The sequence below is a fragment of the Lolium rigidum genome, chromosome 1, assembly GCF_022539505.1.
Source record: "Lolium rigidum isolate FL_2022 chromosome 1, APGP_CSIRO_Lrig_0.1, whole genome shotgun sequence".
In the NCBI taxonomy this organism is placed as follows: Eukaryota; Viridiplantae; Streptophyta; class Magnoliopsida; order Poales; family Poaceae; genus Lolium; species Lolium rigidum.
The window spans coordinates 238,799,136-238,823,706 of NC_061508.1; the positions used below are offsets into that span (position 1 = coordinate 238,799,136).

General features: G+C 47.9%; 1 pseudogene; it reads right to left on the reverse strand.

The window, feature by feature from the left end:
* Nucleotides 1-6,097: 6,097 nt before the first annotated feature.
* LOC124656487 lies at nucleotides 6,098-22,960 on the reverse strand (annotated as a pseudogene).
* Between the last annotated feature and the right edge of the window lie 1,611 nt (nucleotides 22,961-24,571).

The window sequence follows — 24,571 nt, forward strand, 5'->3', positions numbered from 1 at the left end:
TGGGCGCGAGGTCACACCGGTTCATGAAGGTCAACTTCTTCTGGGCGTACTTCCGGTGCTTCTCCAGCTGGTTCTTCTGCAGCTTCTACTGGAGCGCAACCTCGGACCCGAGCTTCTCATTTCGCCAACGATGAGGGCGGATACACCCCGCCCGGGTCCTTCATGTAGTCGGCTCACACTATCTATGCGTTTGCTTGCTACTACTATTCCTATCATGCGCTAGCTACTATTATGTATTTGGATGACATGACACTCTCCTGTTGTATGCTATTATGTGCACTATATATGCTATTATGTGGATTATATGCTATTTTGGTGGATTTTGGTGATTTGGGCGAATTATGGTGAATTTAATTGAATTTGGGTGAATTATGGTGAATTGGATCCTGCTGAACTGAAACCTGCTGTGAACTGGAACCTGATGAAACGAAGAAAAAAAATTATGGTCATGTCTACGCCGAGGGTAATGCCGTCGGCATAGACCCCTGCCATGACCATATGGTCAGGTCTATGCCGAGGGCACTACCCTCGGCATAGACCCTGGCGTACGGCGCAAGAAAGCAGGGCACGGGCACGCGCACGAACGCCACGTCGCGCGCTTTGCCGAGGGCGTCTGCATGGCCTGGGCGCCCCTCGGCGCGCCACGTTGCGCGATACGCCGAGGGTAATGCCGTCGGCGTATGATGGCCGCCGTTAAACGGCGACGGCACGTCGTGGATGCTACACCGAGGGCTCGGACGCCGAGGGGCTCACGTGGCCGTCGGCGTAGGATGCGTACGCCGAGGGCCAGCCCTGCGTCGACGGCGCAGCTGCCTATGCCGAGGGAGGTAGACGCCGAGGGAGTACACGGGAGAGCTACCGTCGGCGTAGCCTACGCCGAGGACCAGGCGTGGCTACGGTGAGGGCAGCCGGCCGTCGGCGTACAGGTCCATTCCTGTAGTGCAACCACATGTTGACATGTCGAGATGTCGTTAAGCTTCATCTCACCCTATGGAACAACCTCTGGAATGTTCTCCCACATATCAATTGACATCACGGTAGATGACATCATTCAACAAGACTAGCCTCATTGTCTATCACACATTTGTCACCACGTCCCTAACGGGGGACCACACCCGTGATGATTTTTTTCCATCACGGTAAACCAGGTCGGCCAGGCCTTGGGCTCATCCGTACCAACCGAGAATTGTCACAAATCCCAGATGGTAAAATCAAACCTTCTTTAGATTATCCGTGACGCGAGAGCAGGCTTCCGCGAGAGACATGAAGGTTTCCCAAACCGTCACGAGACTTGGGTGGATAAGAGTCATGCTGAGATTCGATTTGTGCAGTTCTTGGATTAGGATCCAATGGGGCCATGATTTTTGTACGTCTATGCGGATGTCTGTATAAGGTGGTTGCAGGGGCAACCGAAATATTACGCGAAATAAGTCAAGTCTTGAAAATCCTAGCTAGCCACGACGATCCCAAACTGCCAAACGGATCTGGCACTCCACTGCATGTATGACGCTCAAGGACGAAGTATTGGTGATTCGCAAGGAGAGCTATATGGAGGGATCAGCCGAGGTGGACTGAATGAACTGCCTCGAAATGCTTCACCAAATTTTGGGCTATATTTTATTAGCATACTACCGCGTTACCCATCACACTGCCTAGATCTTATACTCTCTCCGTTCCTTTTTAATTGACTCGAATATAGTACAAACTTGTACTAAATCCGAGTCAAGTAAAAAAGAACGGAGGGAGTATTTGATTGCTGCATGTGCAGTTCTGCCGGCCAAGTGCTACCTTTTCCGTAGTAAATTGAACTAAATGAGCAGACATTTTATTTTAAAATGGAATTCTGAGTTGTGAGTTGTGACACAAGGACTTACAGAATTAGACATAGAAGAGGTAATACCAAGCCACATGATGGGTAGATACACATACAGTCATGGTAACGATCGAGAAGATCCATGCATGATCTAGCTTGTTACTGCTGGTGCTCCTTGAGAGAAAAGAGTGTCTTGAAGATCCCCACAAGAACCCCAATAACGGAGAGCACGGTGGCGATGGTTTTAGAGTTGTCGGAAATGAACCTGTAGACCATAATCGCCATCCACCTCCTGCGCTTGCAGGCCTCAATATCTGCCAAGATTTCGAAGTAGGCGCGGCCAGGGGAGATATGCTCGGTGATGGTGTTGAAGAAGCTCAGCATTTGCTTGTCGGTGAGTTCTCCTTGGAGGAAACGCTTTCCACGTACAAGGTGAACGTCCTCCTCCCGGCTCATGAGCATCGCGAGGAGTGACATGTAGGAGCAGACGGAAGCGGTGCCCTCGGAGAAGCTGGAAGTCATGGACAGCTCGAGAGCCGCCATGTTGACCAGCCAGCATGCCCTCAAACCGTCCAGGTACAGTGGGGCCAGAAAGAATTTGTCGTAGAGGGGCCCCATCCTGATCCCCATGTCCACGAGCTCTGGAGTTTTGCTCGTCTTGAGCCTGATGCCGATTCCTGCGAGCTCCGTAGCGCTAACAGGCACCGAGACGCCACCTCGGTTGAGCTGGTCATGGACCGGCTGGGAGACTCCTGTTTTGTACAATCGAAAGAGGGCAAGGAGATGTGGTTGGCCGCCAAGAAAATAATCAAATGGAGCAATGGGAGGCCAAGGCACGTCTGCTGTCCCGCGGAGACCTTGGTGGAAGTGAAAAGTCGTGCCCAAGGACGCAATGAACGTCCTCATCCCGCTCATGTACACGGTCTCGCACCCCAAGGGCAGGTAGTCCCCCATAAGATGGTTGACCACTTGCCATGGCAGCTGGTTCTCCAGTAGCATGATGTCATTGTTGATGGAAGCTCGGTTGGAGAAGAGAAAGCGTGAGAACAGCTCGTCATCCTCGAAGTCGTGGATGGTGGATACGGGGGAAGTGGACTTCATTACAAGCATGTACTGCAATAAGAAGCAAGCATCGCGGAACATCATGGCCGCGAATTCGGCGGCGGCGATTCCTGCTACCGCATCTTCGGCGTAGAGGCTGCGGGCCCTGAACGCGACGGGGAGGAACGACAGCTCGTAGAACTGCTCGTAACAGTTGGAGAAGCGGCAGTTGCGGACGAAGTTATACGCTGCCACGCGCTTCACAGTCTCCATCTCCTGCAGACGGGGTAAGCCGTGGTGGTAAGGGCCGATGGCCACCACGAGCGGGACGACGTACTGGTCGCCGAGGCCAGCGCGTAGGCTCGCAGGGAACCGATGCATCTTCATTTCCATCATGCGGAAAGGATAGTTGGAGTCGAACTCTTTTGCTTCTTTCTCCAATTTCTCCATTGGAACCCATACGGCCGCTTCTGTATGCTCCTTATCCAAGTTATCCGGCGAATGAACCTCAAGATTCGTCAGCTCCTCCACCGCCTCCTGTAGTTTTCCAAACACTTCCTCATCGTCAGAGTCCATATGTGGCCTCCAGCCCGCTGGATCTCCTGCCTGCAGCTGCGAATATTAGAGATATCAATTAAGAGATAGTTGATTTGCTGCCCTCTAGTTGAAAACACTATCTACAGTATATGAATATATAGATAGACTACATAGGCCCTAACTCTGCTGAGTGCTTAGCACGCATGCCCAAATTAACCAGACTGCCCTCCACGTTCTTTCAGTTGCTTCGTGCAGATACAGAAGGGCCACCCAGTAAACAAGTGCATGCATCCCACTTGGCTGGTAATGGGGAACATATATATGGCCAACTAATCGGCTCATTAGTCCCCGTCTCTAATAGCACGACTAATATCGTTGAATGAGACCCTCAACAGGAAAAAAGAAAAAAACGCTGAATGACTAATTGAACTTTGTACACAACTATCGATTTTTTTCGATAAAACACAACTATCGATTAGCTGTTCAAAACCGAGTAAATCTAATATATCTTATATGAGTTATGATAATCTGGTCAATTATTATTTTTGCGGTTCTCAAGAAAAAAAATTAATCCATAAATTTTCATGACATCCTTCGATGTGACGTGGCGGTGTGGCCTTGTAAGTACCTGCATGGCCGCTAGGTTTCCGCAAACCAACGGCAGCGCGGCTTCAGCCTGTGGTGGATAGTGCGGTGAGCAGACTTCAACCTTTGTGCGCTAAGCTTCTCACCCGTGGTGCCCGGGCTATCTTGGTACAGACGACTCTCTCTGCCATCCCGGTTCACGCCATGATGTCGCTGGACATTCCGTCTAAGACACTATAGGCTCCGTTCAAGATCTGTCAGGGTTTCATGTGGAAAGCAAGAGTTGATGTGAAGGGAGGACATTGCTTGGTGGCGTGGAATCAGGTGGCGTCTCCCAAGGAGGTGGGAGGGCTGGGTCTCCCTAACATGCGCCTCCTGAACCTTCCTTTGCATTGTCGTTGGGCGTGGCTGCAGAGGGCGTGTCGGAGCCGGATCTTTTAGGCTTATTTCGAGGATTTCATGGTAACACTAGTTGACACTATTTTTTTTTTGGACAACAGATGGTGTACTAACCTTATCATGAAGTGCCTCGTGGACATTTTCTTTAGCAACTAAACATTAATTTTAGAACAAATGAGGACAATCGTAGACGAGTTTTGTGGCTTTTGTTCAGACTAGCTGAAGGCAAATTTGTTGGTGTTTACGTAAAGAGGGAGCGATCAAAAATTAATTTTTTTCAAAACCACATGTGATTATTCATATGGGTTTGTCCGGACCGCTTGATCAACACCTATTAGACTAGATCTTGTAGTGGGGAGCTCACTAATGTGATATTGATAGCTCCGGATCCTTGAGATGGCACAGTACTAGGAAAACAGCTATCGGTGAGTTTGCTACCACTGTCGCACTATAATAGTGGTGTGTCGGTACTATGTAACTACTATGTACCAATGATGCACCACAAATCCATGCACCACTGGCAGCAATTTACCAGTGGCGCACCACTTCAAACATTGTGCCACTGCTATGTTTAAACCGGTGTTGCCTGTGGTTGCCACACTTATCAGTGGCGCATCACTAGGTGCGCCACAGGTTTGTGAGATAGCTATGGAGCACCAGAACGTGGTGTCCTGGTGCGCCACTGATAAGTATGGACCCTCTGCAATAGAATGGCAAGGTGAATAGTGGCGCAACATGATGTAGTGTGCCACTAGAGTGAGTAGGGACCAAAATCCTCACGCCCCCACCTCCCAAGTGGTCCGCCTTTTCTATATTGAAAAAATCAAAGAAAATTACGGAAACATCAAAATTAAAAAACTTTGAGATTATTATATGTTCGTAATCTAGTTGTATGAGAAAATAACAAACATGAATTTTGAAATATTTTGCAAAATAGTTCCATGTTTCGGTAAAATGGCTGCAGATTTTACATGCGACTTTGGATTAAAAGGTTTTTTATAATCATCAAAATAAAAAAGAAAAATCTATTTTTCGGAGGTTTTAAATTTTGCTGCAAAAAAATTATAAAGGGGCAAAACTTACCAATGGAACACCGTAAATAGTTGAGCGCTAATGGTAATGTCCAAATTCTGATCCAGGGGAGCAACGTCCCCCAAACGCGACACGAACGAAACACGTCCCCTAAATGCTCAATCCGGCGCCGTTTAGGGGACACGACTGAAGATGCTCTTAACAAGCTATGGCTGCTGTCAAAGCTCCGAACTGAACAAATTATAGAATACATGGTATAGTGCTGCATCCTCCGGAACTAGTGGAATAAAGATGGCAAGAGTGCCCCGTTAAAAAAAGTTATTTTTGTTGGAGTGAATTTGGAATTTCCTGTGGAATTGTAGGCATATTATAGTGCCTAATAGTAATTGGCAAGCCTAAAAAAGGTTTTCTTTGAGAATGGCCTGGAAACTTTCGTTCTCTGTTTTGTTGTCTCATGCCACTTGCCCAGTTCAGCTCTTCAAGAAATATAAGAACAATAAACAAGACTCTTGGTAGCTACTGTCTTGCTTCGTGGGTACTGATGCCACTCCCTGAGTTGTACATAGCTACGACAGTGTCTTGCTTGATAAATGAAAACGCAGTACTGATGCCACTCCACTGAATAACTTTCACACAGAAAAAATCATTCAGTTTTTGCATGTAAGTAATAAATTAAAAAAATCAGTATAAATCAAAGAGCTCTGTAGCACGTCTCAACGTTGATAAAAATAAATGTTGAAGGGAAAAATAATCAAGATCAATGTAACTAACAGCTTCACATCTTCCTAAGATTTTTCATCTCTAGGGATTAGTTAATCCACTAGTAGAAAACCTCTCATCCATCTAAGCCTTTAGTACCGGTTCCCTTACGAACCGGTACTAAAGGGGGCATTAATACCGGTTCCGTGCGTGGGACATCAATACCGGTTCGTTATGGACCTTTAATACCGGTTCGTAACAGGAACCGGTATTAAAGGGTTTGGGCCCGATTTCCGGGCGGTGGTGGGGCCAGGGTTGCACCTTTAGTACCGGTTCGTGTAAGGAACCGGTACTAAAGGGTCTGTGCCTATATGATCGCGCGGCAGCCTCAGCTCCCTGCATATCTCATTCTCACTTCTCCTCTCACATTTCCAAATATTCTCCACCTCTCACACTCCAATAATCTTTATTTTTCTCCACCATTTTAACAAGATTAACGGCATACATCTATCCAAGGGTTAGCAATATCATCCTTCCTTCCGGCGTTCCTAATTTAGCTCAGTTCTTTGGTAGTTTTAACACGTACTATTTTTGTAGTGCAAGCAAGGTGTTCGATTAAATGCCTAAGTTAGTGATTTTATTTTTTATATGCAATTTGAGCTGAAATTATGGTATGTTTTGTAGGTTTTAATTAGTATCATCCCCGTCCTTACCGCTGTCGATCGCCAGCGTCGTCCCCTAGCCGGCACGGTACCACCTCGGTGAGCCCCTCTTCTTTTATAAAAAACAATTAGTTTTATGTGATGAACTTGAATATTAATTAAGTTGGTCACTCATATATCCATGATGTTGTGTACTTAATGATTTTTGATATACATATAAAATGCAGATGAGTCGACAATGGATGTACGGTGACCGGTGCCATCCCGAGTTCATTGCGGCATGCATTATTTTCTCAACGTGGCTGAGGCAAACGAGGCGGTCGAATGGTTTCATATATTGTCCATGTAGTTCCTGTAAGAATATGAAGGATTACTCTACCTCGAAGACCCTTCACGTCCACCTGTCTGGAGAATGGTTTCATGCCCAGCTATAATTGTTGGACCAAGCACGGAGAAAGAGGGGTTATATTGGAAGACAACGAAGAAGAAGAGGATAGTGACAACTATCCCTTATTCATCGAAGACGGTGGTAGAATGGGGAAGACGAGAGTCGAAGAAGAGCTCATTTTCGATGAGCCGATTTTTGATGACCCGGATGACGATTTGGGTCGGGCCATTCTTGATGCGAAGATGAAGCTGCGGAAATGAAAAGGAGAGGTTGAAGTTGGAGAAAATGTTAGAGGATCACAACAAACTGTTGTACCCAAATTGCGAAAATGGTTAGAAAAAGCTGGGTACCACTGCTTGGAATTGCTTCGCGAGTGGAAGGCGAGAGAATGGTACTTCGACAAGGGATTTGAAAAGTTGCTGAAAATAATAAAGAAGATGCTTCCGGGGGAGAACGTGTTGCCCTCTAGCACGTACGAAGCAAAGAAGGTTGTCTGCCCTCTAGGATTAGAGGTGCGGAAGATACATGCATGCATCAATGACTGCATCCTCTACCGCGGGGAGTACGAGAATTTGAATGCATGCCCGGTATGTAGTGCATTGAGGTATAAGATCGGGCGAGATGACCACGGCGATGTTGAGGGTGAGTCCACCCCCGGGAAGAGGGTTCCTGCGAAGGTGATGTGGTATGCTCCTATAATACCACGGTTGAAACGTTTGTTCCAGAACAAAGAGCATGCCAAGTTGTTGCGATGGCACAAAGAGGACCGTAAGAAAGATGTGATGCTCGAGACACCCCGCGACGGGTCGCGGTGGAGAAAAATCGACAGAGAGTTCAAGTCATTTTCAGATGACGCAAGGAACTTAAGATTTGGTCTAAGTACGGATGGCTTTAATCCTTTCGGGGAGCGAGCTCCAGTCATAGCACCTGGCCGGTGACTCTATGTATCTATAACCTTCCTCCTTGGTTGTGCATGAAGCGGAAGTTCATTATGATGCCGAGTGCTCATCCAGGGCCCGAAGCAACCCGGCAACAACATTGATGTGTACACTGAGGCCATTGGTTGAAGAACTTTTAGAGTTGTGGCGTGACGAAGGTGTACCTGTGTGGGATGAGCACGGACAAAAGGAATTTAACCTACGAGCGTTGTTATTTGTAACCATCAATGATTGGCCTGCTTTTGGTAACATTTCAGGGCAGTCAAACAAGGGATACAATGCATGCACACATTGTTTAGGTGAGACTGATAGTAAATATTTGGGAAACAAGAATGTTTACACGGGGCATCGTCGATTTCTTCCAAAACAACATCACGTAAGAAAGAGAGGAAAGCATTTCGGAGGTGAGGCGAGATAACCGAACGAAGCCTACCCGCCCTAATGGGGAAGTTATATATGATATGGTCAAGGATTTAAAAGTGATCTTTGGAAAGGGTCCCGGCGGACAATGCATTCCGCATGATGTTGACGGACACGTACCCATGTGGAAGAAGAAGTCGATATTTTGGGAGCTACCCTATCGGAAATTCTTAGAGGTTCACTCTGCAATCGACGTGATGCACGTGACGAAAAATCTTTGCGTGAACCTCGCTAAACTTCTTGGGCGTGTATGGGAAGACAAAAGATACACCGGATGCACGGCGGGACCAGCAAAAGTATCCACGAAGGAAACAACCTGAATCCGAGAGAAGTATCAAGGTCCTGCCAGCTATGCTCTTACCAAAGAGGATAAGGAGATCTTTTTTGAAGTCCTGAGTAGCATCAAGGTCCCGTCTGGCTTCTCGTCGAATATAAAGGGAATAATAAACATGTCGGAGAAAAAGTTTCAAAACCTAAAGTCTCATGACTCGCCACGTGATTATGACACAATTACTTCCGGTTGCATTGAGGGGGCTTCGCCGGAAAATGTTCGAGTACCCATTGTGAAGCTATGTGCGTTCCTCAATGCAATTTCTCGGAAGGTGATCAATCCACTTACTCTACAAAATTTACGAAGGATGTGGTCCAATGTCTAGTCGGCTTCGAGTTGGTGTTCCCACCATCCTTCTTCAATATTATGACACATCTCCTAGTTCACACGGTCGAAGAGATTGGCGTTCTCGGTCCTGTATTTCTACACAACATGTTCCCCTTTGAGAGATTCATGGGAGTCTTAAAGAAGTACGTTCATAACTGTGCTAGGCCAGAAGGAAGCATCTCCAAGGGCTATGTTACAGAGGAGGTCATTGAGTTTTGTGTTGACTTTATTCTTGACCTTAAGCCGATCGGTGTTCCTGAATCGCGCTATGAGGGGAGACTGCGTGGAAAAGGCACGCTAGGAAAGAAATCAGCAACGTGTATGGACGAACATTCTTTCACTCAAGCACACTACACAGTTCTACATAATTCCATCTTGGTGGCTCCGTACAAAGAGGAACACAAGGAGATCTTACGCTCTAAATACCCGGAGCAACGTGAAGATTGGATTGATGGAGAACACATGAAGACTTTCGGCGGTTGGTTGCAAACACGTCTCATGAATGTCACCGATGACGAGCAGCTGTACTTGTTGGCCAAGCAACCATCTTCTACTATATCGACTTTTCAAGGGTACGAGATTAATGGGAACACATTTTACACTTTCGCCCAAGACAAAAAGAGCACCAACCAAAACAGTGGTGTCCGCTTTGATGCAGAAGATGGCAATGGGAACAAGGTCACATATTATGGGTACATAGAGGAGATATGGGAACTTGACTATGGACCTAATTTCAAGGTCCCTTTGTTCGGTGTAAATGGTTCAACTCTGAAAGACGGGGTACGGGTAGACCCGCAGATGCGGAATGACTACGAGTGGATTTCAAGAATCTTGGGTACGACACCGAACCATTCGTCCTAGCCAGTGAAGTGGCTCAGGTTTTTTATGTGAAGGATATGTCTAGCAAACCGAAAAAAAGAAAAGAAAGGCAAGAGGACACATCATACGATGAGCCAAAGCGGCACATAGTTCTTTCGGAGAAAAGAAACATCGTGGGAGTAGAGGACAAGACAGACATATCAGAAGATTATAATAAGTTTGACGATATTCCACCCTTCAAGGTAAAAATTGACCCAAGCATCATCTTAAACAATGAAGATTGTCCATGGTTGCGTCGCGATGAAGAAGAAAGGGAAACGGGCGAAGAAAACTCAGAAGACTAGAGGAGATGGAGTATAACTTGTGTATCTCAATATGGAAATCACTTTTGTGTAATGATGTTACTGTATGTAAGATATTAACAATGGAGATGGTTGGCTTGTTTTACTAGTTAAGTCACGGGCTTGCAGGGAAATTTTTCCGAGGCGGATCTTCCGAATATGCCATATATAGGGCATGTGCACCAAGGGCATATTCGAGAAGTTCCGCCACGGGAGATTTCCCAACCCTTTCCGCAACATTGTTAGAGGAGATGGAGTCTTGCACGGGCTTGCGGAGAAAAAAATTCCGGCGGAACTTCCGAAGATGCCATATGGCGTGTGCACCAAGGGCATCTTCGACAAGTTCCGCCACGGGAGATTTCCCAACCCTTTCCCCAACATTGTTAGAGGAGATGGAGTCTTCCACGGGCTTGCGGGGAAATTTTTCCGAGGCGGAACTTCCGAAGATGCCATAGGGCGTGTGCACCAAGGGCATCTTCGACAAGTTCCGCCACGGAGATTTCCCAACCCTTTCCTCCATCCATGGTGATGAAACTCTCCATCCATGTTGGCTTGTTGAGCTGCTTCCCATGGTGTATCGATGCTCCTTTTATAGGCAGAGCGTCCTTATCCTGCCGACAACTTTAGTACCGGTTGCAGACACGAACCGGTACTAAAGGTTACCCACGCGTCCTTATCCCACCAACAGGGCGTCGTGCGCTACATACTTTATCTCATCGAGCAGGGCGTCCTTATCCCGCCGACAGCTTTAGTACCGGTTGCACCCACCAACCGGTACTAAAGGTTACCCACGCATCCTTATCCCACCGACAGGGCGTCGTGCGCTACATACTTTATCTCATCGAGCAGGGCGTCCTTATCCTGCCGACAGCTTTAGTACCGGTTGCACCCACCAACCGGTACTAAAGGTTTGCCTCGATCTGTCTTCCCGCCTATTTTCTTCCCGCGCTTTCCACCGGTTCCCGCCTCTGTCTTCCCGCCTATTTTCTTCCCGCGCTTTCCACCGGTTCCCGCCTCCGTCCTCCCGCCATTTTTTCACTATATATATGTTGGCTTGGCCACCATTTACATATCACATTGATGTCTACGGGAGCTTCTATTCTTGTAGACAGTGTTGAGCCTCCAAGAGCAGAGGTTTGTAGAACAGCAGCAAGTTTCCCTTAAGTGGATACCCAAGGTTTATCGAACTCAGGGAGGAAGAGGTCAAAGATATCCCTCTCATGCAACCCTGCAACCACAAAGCAAGAAGTCTCTTGTGTCCCCAACACACCTAATAGGTGCACTAGTTCGGCGAAGAGATAGTGAAATACAGGTGGTATGAATAAGTAGTAGCAACGGCACCGGAAAAGTGCTTTGCCCAGGACGAGTAAACAAGCGAGTAGTAATGCAGCAGTAGTAACGCAGTAAAACGAGTAAACAAGCAGCGATAGCGATATTTAGGAACAAGGCCTAGGGATTACACTTTCACTAGTGGACACTCTCAACATTGATCACATAACAGAATAGATAAATGCATACTCTACACTTTTGTTGGATGATGAACACATTGCGTAGGATTACACGAACCCTCAATGCCGGAGTTAACAAGCTCCACAATAATGCTCATATTTTAGTAACCTTTAGTGTAAGATAGATCAAAAGACTAAACCAAGTACTAGCATAGCATGCACACTTGTCACCTTCATGCATATGTAGGAGGAATAGATCACATCAATATTATCATAGCAATAGTTAACTTCGCAATCTACAAGAGATCATGATCATAGCATAAACCAAGTACTAACACGGTGCACACACTTGTCACCTTTGCACACGTGCGGGAGGAATAAAACTACTTTAATAACATTGCTAGAGTAGCACATAGATAAATTGTGATACAAACACATTGCAATCATAAAGAGATATAAATAAGCACCTCACTATGCCATTCAACGAGTGAATAAGTATTCTGTGAAATATAGCCTAAGAGACCCACACGGTGCACACACTTGTCACCTTTACACACGTGGGACAAGGAGTCTCCGGAGATCACATAAGTAAAACTCACTTGACTAGCATAATGACATCTAGATTACAAGCATCATCATATGAAACTCAATCATGTAAGGCAGCTCATGAGATTATTGTATTGAAGCACATAGGAGAGAGATGAACCACATAGCTACCGGTACAGCCCCGAGCCTCGATGGAGAACTACTCCCTCTTCATGGGAGCAGCAGCGGTGATGAAGATGGCGGTGGAGATGGCAGCGGTGTCGATGGAGAAGCCTTCCGGGGGCACTTCCCCGCTCCGGCAGGGTGCCGGAACAGAGAATCTTGTCCCCCAGATCTTGGCTTCGCGATGGCGGCGGCTCTGGAAGGTTTTCCGTATCGTGGTTCTTTCGCATCAGGGTTTTTGATCCAGGGGCTTTATATAGGCGAAGAGGCGGCGCAGGAGGGTCGAAGGGTGGCCACACCATAGGGCGGCGCGGCCGGGGCCTGGGCCGCGCCGGCCTATGGTCCAGGTGGCCCGTGGCCCCCTCCGGTCCCTCTCGGGTGTTCCGGATGCTCCCGGTGAAAATAGGGACACTGGGTCTTGATTTCGTCCGATTCGAGAATATTTCGTTACTAGGATTTCGAAACCAAAAACAGCGAGAAAACAGACAAGCGGCACTTCGGCATCTTGTTAATAGGTTAGTTCCAGAAAATGCACGAATATGACATAAATTGTGCATAAAACATGTAGGTATCATCAATAATATGGCATGGAACATAAGAAATTATCGATACGTCGGAGACGTATCACACATCTAGACTCATATCTGCAAACCTCATCACCAGGTCACATGGTTTCCATCGTATCTCTAACCCTCCGGGAGGCGGAGGCGCTTTGCGCGTCGAACTACCCCTGCCCGCCGGGCTACCGCGTCCCTACCGGCTGGTTGCCGAGCGTCGGAGGCGTACCGGTCCCTCCCCGTCCCTCTAGGTGTGGCGCGCGAGATGGCCATCACGAACCACTACTACTTCGAGCTCACGCCAGACCAGCGGAGGAATCCCCAGTGGCATCCCGACTACAGCCCGACTTGGGAAAGCTTCTTCATCAATCGGCGTGAGAGGGCGCTTGCCAGGCACGAGGAGGGTGGCCCGCCTCCTCCGAACTTCAACGAGGCCGGCCGTCGGCTGTGGTGGCGCGGCTGGACTCTCCAGGGTGTCATGGCCTACCGTGGACCCCGCTTGCGCTACTCTCAGTCCCAGCCCACGCGTGCTCACCCGCCGACGTTCGAGTACCGCGACCCCGATGCCAGCGACGATGATGACGGCGACTACGACGACTACAGTGGCGACTACTACAGAGCTAGGCACGAGTATGACTGAATGACTCCAACGAGTAGAATTTGGCCATGTATCTTTAATTTTCAGTTAAGCTATGTACTTTTAATTCGAGTTCACTCGTAATAAAATTTTATTCCCGCCCTTTCTTTCCCGCCTTTTTTCTCCCACGCGCGGCGTCGTGGCGGGAAAGTTTCCCGCGCGACATCGTACGTGGCGGGAAACTTTCCCGCGAGGACGGCGTCGTGGCGGGAGTAAAGAAAACAAATAGAAAAGAAATATAAAAGAAAAGGAAAGAAAAGAAATAGAAAATAAAAAGAAAAGAAATAGAAAATAATAAAAAGAAAAGAAATAGAAAATAAAAGAAAAAGAAACAGAAAAGTAAAAAAGAAACAGAAAAGAAAAAAAGAAATAAAAAAGGAAAGAAATGAAATGAAATAGAAAAGAAAAAGAAAAAGAAAAGCAATAGAAAACAATAAAAAGAAAAAAATAGAAAATAAAAAAAAAACAGAAAAGTAAAAAGAAACAGAAAAGAAAAAGAAATATAAAAGAAAAGGAAAGAAAAGAAATAGAAAAGAAATAGAAAAGCAATAGAAAATAATAAAAAGAAAAGAAATAGAAAATAAAAGAAAAAGAAACAGAAAAGTAAAAAAGAAACAGAAAAGTAAAAAGAAACAGAAAAGTAAAAAGAAACGAAAAGTAAAAAAGAAACAAAAGATAAAAAGAAAAAGAAAAACTAAAAAAGATTTGGTACCGGTTGGTGCCACCAACCGGCTACGAAAGGTCTTTCGTACGGTTGGTGCCACCAACCGGTACCAAAGGCCCTCTCCCTGTGTTATCACTTAGGCGTGGCAAAACTTCGCCAAATCAACAGCTCCTCGCGCGCAGACAGGCCCGAGCTCGCCGTCGCCCGCGTCGTCGCCCGCAGCTCTTGCCGTAGCCGCCGCCGTCGCCATCGCCGAAGCTCCACGCGCCGCCGCCGTCGTCGTTGCCCGCAGCAGCGAGGCCACCGTCGCGCGCGAGCAACGGCCGGGTCGCCGTCGTCGCCGCGTCGCCCGCCGCTCTCCACCTCTCCCCGCGCCGGCAACCGAGGTGAGCACCCCCTCCTCTCCCTCCTCGCCTCGCCTCCTCGCCTCGCCTCCCCGGCCGCCGCGCGCCTCGCCGGGAGGAGCCTGCGCGCGCGTCGACTGCCGCGCCGCTGTCGCCGCCGGCCTTCCCTCACGCACGCCGGCAGCCTGCTCGACGAAATGCCGCTCCGCCACGAACCCCAGCGGCTGCGACAGCACGTCGCCGACTGACGCGCGAACCGACGCCGCGGCCATCCCCATGCTCCCGCGGCCATCGCGTCCCTGGTACACGGTCACCCTCCCGTCGACCTTGTTCGCGCCGCCGCTCCGCACGGCCACCGGCGCGCCCCACCCGAAGTCGTTCCCATACGCGTTGAACCGTATCCGTCCAGCGACGCGACGGCGCGGTTCAGCAGTAGCGCCATCCAGCCCAGCCCGTTCTCCGTGATGTCGCCGGCCGTGGCCCTCGCCGTGGCGCGCACCACGGCGTTGCCCGCGTACCCCTGTGGCACGCGCTTGACGCGGCCGCGGCACCCGACGAGCACGGTGTACGTCGTCTCCTCCGCCGGCGAGAGGCGCCGGGCGCGGGACACCGCGCGCCAGGCGTGCGCGAGCAGGGACTGGAGCGAGGAGACGGTGAGCACCCGCGGTGAGGACGCGGAGACGGAGGCGAGAATTGCGCAAGCAGCGACGACAGCCGATAGGAGGAAGGTGGTGGCCATGGCGATTCTTGGCGCGCGAGTGGGTTCGTCTACCTCTTGAGCTCTGTACGGCCGGGGAGGAGGCGATCAAGGAGCTTATATAGCGGCAGGGAGGTGGGCAGCGTACGTGGGTGAGGTGCGGGGCGGTTTTGTGACGAGACGTGGCGGGATCGGAGGCCGTTGATGGGGGTGAAGGTGGGGATTTGGACGGCGGCGAGCGTGCGTGAGATTGGTGAGAGTTATATGATCAGCACCGTGTCCGTGGCCGTGGCGGTCCGTTAGGGTTTTTTTTGCTTTCTTCATTTCAATTGTTATCCATCTAGCAATCCGTTATATGATCATGACATGATGAATGAAATACAATTGCTTTCTTAATTTTGCGGTGACATTGAGGTATGGAGGACGGCACCTTCGTCCGAGATGAGGAGGGGAAGAAGCGGTGCAGCAATTGATCTATGAGAGTGCCCGTGGTCCGGAACCCGACGATGGAGATGACAACGATTTCCAAGACTTTCGAATGATTTCGGCGAGGGACTTGAGTCTGAACAAATTAGAAGAGACAACGAAGTGTCCATCACAAACTCCGGCGAGGTGTATATCTATGTATCAATTAGTCTATATGTTCATCCCTAGATGCATTCATTTATTTGTATTGCACTTATTAACGAATAATTTTTTCTTTTAGCCTTCGGATCATCGAGCAAGTCTGTTAGATCAAAACGAGGCCCGACGCGGGTGCTAAAGGGCGAGGGCAGGTTAGCCCTCACGGCATTCAAGGATAATGGTGAACCAGTGCAACCCAAGGAGTTTTGCCGCAAATTTACAAGTCAATCCGGAGTTATTGTTAGGGACCATGTACCGATCAGCATTCAAGAGTGGCATAAGCCGAAGAACCCGGAGAGTGGTGCTAGTTATGTCAACGACACGATGAAAAAATTTCTTTGGGACACGCTATCGACAAAGTTCAGCCTACCGGAAGACATGACGGAAGGCCGAAGAATAAAGTCAAGGAATGGACATGGAAGAAGATGGCCATACAATTCCAGACCTTCAAGAAAAATTTATGGGACAAATATAAGAATGAAGATCCAGTATTCGATGATAATCTAGTGAAGATAAAAGATCACTGGGCCGCATTTAAGGAGTATAAGCAATCGTCTACTTTTGTGTCCCGATCGAAGAAAAATACCGAAAATGCTGCAAAGAAGAAACTTCCGCATCATTTGGGGTCAGGTGGCTACAAGATTGCCATTCCGAAGTGGACAGCGTTTGAGAATAAACTGATTGATCATGGAATCACTCCACAGACATGGGACTGGCCCGAACGGTCCAAGTTCTGGTTGTTCGCTCATGGGGCAGGGTTGGACCCAAAGACATGGCTGATCGTTGCGAAGGGAAAATTGAAGGAAAAAATTGAGGCAATTGTACCGAAGCTTGTAGATGCAATTGAAAAGGTCAGAAAGGGAGAGTACATTCCCGATCGAGAGAATGACGAGCCGACACTCGCTCCGGGAACCCCGAACATGTTGGACGGGTACGAGCTCGCCCGAGTCTCACCATGAAGGAAGCGTGGCCGGACAGCGCCGACACTTATAGAAGCCGTTCGCGAAAGAAGAAGAAGGACGCCGACATTGTAACGGAGTTGTTATCTAGGGTGGAGGCTCTTGAGAGAAATCGGAGGGCACCCGATCAGCCGCTTGTTTCTACGAGATCCACAAGCCGATGCTGCCCCATCTCAGCGAAGAAGCGGTGTCGGTTCCTCGCATCTTGACGGATGTGGAGGAAGCTACCCCGTGGATAATGTCACGGAGAAGACAGATTGCGAGCTACATATGTTAATCGGGACCGCGTCCGTTAAGGTGGCGGTCGGCTATGTGTACCCAAGTGAAGATGGAGCAATGCACCATCATATGCCCATTCCACCTGGTTGTGTTCGTGTCGGGGTGGATGAAGTTGTTTCGGGTTTTGAAAAAGTGGAGCTTGATATTCCTAGAGGTGAAGATGAGAGGACACCGGCCGATGTCAAGCACGGTTTCGCCCTATGGCCGAAGAAGTACGTCGTCCTTTGCAAAGGCCACCGACTCCTACACATGAGCAACAAATGCCATCGACTCCTCCCGGTGGCAGTCCCGGTGAGCAGCCAAGTCCACACCTACCCGAGAGGGACCCCGGCGTGAGTCCACCATCTCGAGATCCTCCGCGTAAGATAGCGTCCGTTAAGCGGAACGATACGCCGCCTAGGAAGAAAGCTAGAAAGGAGAAACAACTGCCGCCTACTGAGAAGTTACCTTGGGAAAAAACTCCAGAGGAAAACGCGGAGGCCGTTCAGGCCGAGGTGAAGAAATTTTTTGCACCGAAAGTGCCAGAGATACCTTTCGAGAAGACACTAGATCGGGTGAAAGTTGTGCGTACCGTTGACAATCTATATGACCCTGTACCATCGCCGCCATCTGACTATGCGCGTTCTATTGAAAGGTCGTATGACAAGATGATCGAGGCGACAAAACCCGTTCAATCGGGTATCGGGGAGATAAAAGGGATACACAGGTGTCTACCAGCTCGGACAACAACCCGTTCAATCGGTCGCCCCTCTCAAGGTGTTTGACGGGAAGACCGTTCAAAGTTCTCGACAAGACGCAACTGATTACGCCTTAGCTGAACGAGCATATCAGTTTGTTCAAGGGAAAGATTTGGTCGAGAATCTCAGGAAGGTACCAACATGTATGCGTAACTTGCATTCGTGGTACCTTAAGGCCTCAAAGGAAGGGATCCGGACTATCATGGTGCGAGTTAGGGAAGAGCACTACTTCCGGAGTACCTGTGTGAACGTTGACTTCGCCGAACTCTTTCAGTTATACAATCTCCGGGCCCTCGACAAATCAATCATCAGTTGCTATTGTCTCGTAAGTGATTTATTTATTTAATTTGAGAAGTCGTTCATTGTCTGCAGATTATAATCTTTTGTGCGCTATATTATGCAGATCGAAGATGCTCGAATGCAAAAGGGACGATATCACAGACATTGGGTTCATTGACCCGAACACAATGCATGTTAAAACCATATAGAATCCCCTCTATAACAAGGATACACCGCAGACTTTGCTAAGGTTTTTGAAGCGACAACGTGAAAAAAAGCTAATACTTTGGCCTTACAACTTCGAGTGAGTTTTACTGTCTTATAACACATTATATTTTGCTCACCGTATGTCAAAATTTTAACTAATGACTTATATATATGACACTACATATTGAAACGTGCGTAGGTTTCACTTTATTCTTCTCGTCATCAATTTGGAAATTGGAGAAGTTGAAGTCTTGGACTCACTAAGCAAAAAAAAGGATCTATACGTGTCTTGTTTTTTAATGCTCAGAAGGTAATTTTAATTCTTATCGGTTTGTTTCGTTAATTTCCTGCTTTGAACTAATTGATGACTCTTTTATGCATTTTCTTTTATCGAGCAGCGTATGGCAAACTTTCATCAAGGAAGATACGTCCCGTGAATGGACACCGAAGCTGCGATGGCGTGCGAAAGTAAGTAGTACTACCTAGGTCCACACACCTTTTAATTATCATACTTGACTATTGTTTGATTGAATTATATTCTTGTAAAGAAATGCCCGCAACAACCTCCGGGGACCGATCTCTCGTGGATTCTTCGTTTGCGAGTACATCCGTAGAATTGTCAACGAGAGAACGAATAATGAAAGAAATAAAGAGGTACAAAAACAATCTTCACAAATTTGTTTTGTTATGATAAGTTGTGCTGAGTTTCAGTAATAGTTGTTTCATGTATTCATTTGTATCTTATTCTTTTATAGTTGGCAAGAAAGCGGAACAAGCTCTCAATCGATGACCGCTTCATAGCAATAGGCGAGGAATTGGCGGGATTTTTCCTTCGGGACGTCATACCACCACTCGCAGAGCACCACTATGAATGAAGATGTACATGTTACATATATAGTTGACTCGAAGAGTACCACTATGCTACATGTAATAGACATATATAGAGTACGCCTCGGAGAGCACCACTATGCATGAAGATCGATCTTCATGCATAGTGCTACTTAATTTGCGATCTTATGCAATAACATGTGTGTTATATTATATGCACCAACTTGCTATGCATCATCTTGATCTTCATGTACTACCTAAACTCAAACGCGTTTCTGGTGCATCGACGCGATATGAAACAAACCGATATCCCTAAACCTCTCCAAAACCCTAAAAAGCCAATTCTCTGCCACGGGGGGAACCTTTGGTACCGGTTCGTATTACCAACCGGTACCAAAGATCCTTAGCCCTGAGCTCTCCTGGTGGCCCACGTGGAGGCCCCTTTTATACCGGTTCGTAAGCAACCGGTACGAAAGGGGGGGGGGCTTTAGTGCCGGAAGTTTTATACCGGTTGCAAAACCGGTACGAATGCCCCTCTGGAACCGGTACGAATGGACGTTTTTCTACTAGTGATCTCTGCTTCAGCACCTGAGCAAAATCCTTCCTCGGAACCTCTTCTTCCTGTTGAGCACTAATATCCTTCAGCTTCACCTTCCCGTCCCTCATCTCGGACTGACCAACTATCACCATCCATGGAATTCCTGACTGTGTCGCGTACCTTATGTGGTCCTGCACCCTGGTGCTGAGCTTGATCTCCGCTTTTATCTCAGCCCTCCACAGCTCGCTCGCGAGCTCGGCGGCCAATGTAAGGTCCTTCCCTAGAATCGACAGCAAAACCTCCGTCTCGGTGGTCCGGGTCTCCTGTGATATTAGAATTTTAATCCGCTATTCCAACTTGATAACGACTAGATGGAAATTGGCAGGGGCATTGAGGAATATACCTGGTTCTTTTCTTTCTCCTGTTCTTCCATGATCGCAAAGACTCTTTCCATTCCAAGGCTGACGCCAACAGCGGGGACTTGCTTGCCAGCAACAATATCACCCACTAGGTTGTCGTAACGGCCACCAGCCGCAATGGAGCCAACCTATTGCAACAGAGTTATCACATGAATCAAATGAAGAGACATTTCCTTTGTTGGAAAAATGATATTGGATAATGCATCAATGTGCAATAGAAGACGCAATTGTAAAAATATGATTTGAGGTTCAGAATCCAGTGTATCAAGCAATCATAGCATAAAATGGTGACTATAACTGAAAACATAAATCAGTCTGTATGAAGTAATATGATTTCACAAAGTAAAATATGAGATTAACTGGGAACACTAACAAGGTAACAGGTGAGGCAAAGATATGGATGAAAAAATCGAACCTGTGTGGTACCCTTGAACACAGCTTCATATATCACACCAGTATAGTAATCAAGGCCTCTGGCAAGGCTTAAATCAAAACTTATCACGTCTATCGCATTTGCTTTTTCTAGAGCTTTGAATAATATTTCCAATTCATTCAGTGCAACGACAGACCCATCATTCTCAATAAACTTGCTACCTTCCTTTCTGAGTTCCATCAGAACTTGTAGCGGTGGTCCTCTTGTCTTCACTAAATTGCCAATCTTTTCAGCGGTTTCATCTGATACACCCTTCTCTTCAACCTGTGCCAGCATATTGAACAATTAGGACCATGAAAAATAAATCCACACCAAGATCACGCACCATAAAAGTAGACTACTCATGTGAAACGAAGCAGAAAAAGGAGTTCGGATCCTTACCAGTTCCTTCTTCACCTCTTCGAATGTTAGTTTGTCGAGCTTGTCAATACTGGAGCAAACTGTTGTGAACTTCTCAGGGGGCACGCCACAATCTCCAGCATTCCATCAAGCAGCTTTCTGTGATTTAATTTTATCTCATACATGCCAATATCTAGCTTATCCAGCAATTCGGTCAAAACTTTGATAACCTCGAAATCTGCTTGCATGGGCTCGTACACTCCAGCAATGTCAAAGTCACATTGATAGAATTCTCGATATCTTCCCTTTGACGGTCTATCTCTCCTGTATACTTTTGCTATCTGGTATCTCCTCATTGTAGTTATGTGATTATTCATGGCAAGATACCGGGCAAATGGAACAGTCAGATCATACCGCAAAGAGCAGAGCTCACCGCCCTGCAGGTTATTTGTTCGTAAGACTTGAAACCATCAGTAATAAGAGAGCTTAATAAATGTAACGTCGGAGTATGCAAGGTACTAAAAAAGGAATGACCAAATTATCGAATGCCCCGAATACTAGAAGTTCTACAATGAACCTTGTCCAATACTATATTAATCTAATATAAAGAACTGGCAACATGATAAACAAAACAAATTTTGGGATTTTCTATGAGACAAAACCTGTTCACTAACATTGAATAAGTATGAAAAACATTGAAACTGTACCTGATCAGCAAGGTCATATATCAACTTGGAGTCTTCACCATATTTTCTTTTAAGGGTTTCTCTCAACTCAAATACAGGTGTATCAACTATCAAGTGCAACACCACCGTGCATCTTAAACACGCCTGTTATTATGGAAAACGCACGCTCCCTTATGGCCATTTGCCGTCCCGCAAAGTCACGTGTTCCCTAAAACGAGTAAGGATGAATAATAAGATAAACGAAGTACAAAACTGACAGACTAAAGATGCTTCTAAAATCTACTCAATGTGTCATTGGAGCAGAAAGACAGTGGAGTAAGAAACACGGACAGTGATCCAAATATTTCTTACCTTTGGAATTTTAGGCAATCTCCTCTTCTCTTTCTTTTCCTCTAAAATCCCCTTGAGTTTTTCCACGAGGGTCTCAAATTCAGGGTGCCTGGGATCAAACAGCGACCATAGCTTGGTCCTCCAATCTTTAACCAGTTCAGAGTTCACGCCGGGAACATCCTTTCCATCCGTGACATGATCCCTGAGCAGCATCAATACAGAAGAATTGCCATCCACGCTAGCTCGCGGCTTCTGAATTGTACTGTGGGCGGTTTCGATCACTGCTATGGCCACAGCTGCCTCCCACGCTAGGCAGCCTCTGAGCTTGAGCAACTGTTCGTGCACTTGCCCCAGGACGGACACGGTATCCGAATCGGTGATCATCTCAGCAAGCGTCCCCTTGAGGTCGCCGACATCGGCGCCACCGGCGGCAACGAGCTCCTCCCTGAGCCTGGCTTCGGCGATGCTCCCGGCGCAGAGCCTCGCTCGATCGACGCTCATCTTGCACATAAAGTGCGCCGAGGTTGCGAATTGCGTCGCCAGCAGCATCATAACGTCCTCCTTCCCCTGACCGGCGTCCAGGTCGAGCGCGCGCACTGCCTGACGGAAGTTCCCGTTCACGCTGGGCACGTCGGCGAAGGAGTTGGCGGAAGCGCCTCCGGCTTCACGGGAGCCCGCGAGCCTGGGCCCTCTTAGGAGCATCTTGAGGTCGGCGGCGACGTCGGCCTGGTCCTTGGTGGAGTAGCCTGAAGCGGGCGCGTCGAACGCCGCCGCGGAGTCCCATCGCGCGGCCTCGCAGGACAGCGCGGCGACGGCGTCGGCGACGCGGGCGAGGGGGGCCGCGCAGCACACAATCTCGGCTGCGCCGGCGGCTAGGCCATCGGCCGTCGGTGAGGCGGGATTACCCATTGCCATTGGGGATAAATAAAGCAGGGCTAGTGGATTTTTAAATTTTTTTTTATAAACTTCAGCTTTCTTGACGGTTACTCTCAACGTGAACAAAAAGCAAGGGCCAAGTTAGTTAACGGGTCGTCATTCTCTTTATTTTTTTTTGCGGAAAAAGGAGTTGATAATATTAAACCACAGTTCTTACAAAGATCCAGCACAAAGAGCAAAATTACAAGTCCATCCATCTAGAACCCGCCTTCAGCAATCCGTGCCGATGGTGCGCCGCCGCTGCACCTCCCTTTGACCTTGGATCGGAGGTGGCCCTCAGCGGACGGGAAGTCGTCGAACCTCGAACTCCGAAGAGCCTCCACCTTGCACCGTCAACTCCAACACCGTGGTCAACATCACCAACGCCTTCAAGATCTTCAACACTTGGATCCGCCGTCTCTTGGACTCCGGTGAGGGACACGCTACACCGCTCCAGAGAGCCGCGAGCACGAAGATGCTGCTAGATCCGCCGCAGAACTTCACCGGAGCACCACCAACGAAGAAGAGGAACACCGACCACAAAAGCCACTCCGGCCACGCCGCCACCTCCTCAGCGCCGCCAGCTAGCACCCAACCTAATCCTACGATATGTACACGCCATGATCAGTCGATTCCCCGTCCTCCCGCCGCCGGAGCGGCCGCCGGAGGGCAAGGAATCAAGCGGATCGACGGCGGCGAGGTGGATAGAGCGGGGTTTCCACAAACTCACCTTTCTCTACTGTGGACGGGGAAATGTCAGGACCAAGGTTTCCTTGTTTGTTCATAATACTTGAACATGCAGGTCGTTATTCTCAATCCGGACAATTTGGAAACTGCGCAACAAAGCCTGCTTTGATGGAAAATTAATCAAATCTCTTGTTGAACTAATCCGTTACTCTGCTGTGTTTATGAAATATTAGGCAGGTTTGAATAATCCTGCAGATCAAGAAATGCTTGGAAGAGGCGCTGGCAACCTGGTGGCTATGGCTCTTGCTGCTAGTGAAGCAAATTCATGAAGTTCCAGCCTGATCCGTGCTGATGCCTGTAGATCTAACCCTGACGGTAAGCAGACCCGTGATGACAACAACGCTTGATGTTCCTGCTAGGTGGTGGCTTGTTATGTCAGATGAAGATGGAGGTTTCTTTTGATTGTCGATGAAAGCTAGTTATCTTTTTCTTTGGCTGCAGTCTCCCGCCTTGAGTCTGGTTCCCACCTGACGCTAGCACTAGGTGGCATTTACTGCACATGGATGTTTGCACATGGATGTTTTGTTGTAGCTATTTCCGTTATGATCGATAATGGAAATCGATCCCACTTGGTGGGTTCGCGTTGAATTTTTTTCTCAATCCGGACCTGAACAGAAAAAAAGCAACCTGTTTGGGGTTTCGTTAGGGCATACAACGTTATCTTTTTTCGATAAAGGAGTAAAGCTCAGCCTCTGCATCAATAGATGCACATGGCTTGTTTTGTTAATATTGAAGTGCCAAGTCTCAGTATACCATCACTTATTACAATCACGGAAAAGCTAAAGTCGCAACAAGAATCAACCAAAAGAAAATACGGCTAACAGAAGAGCTATGCATTTGCTATTCTATTAAGATGCCGCCACC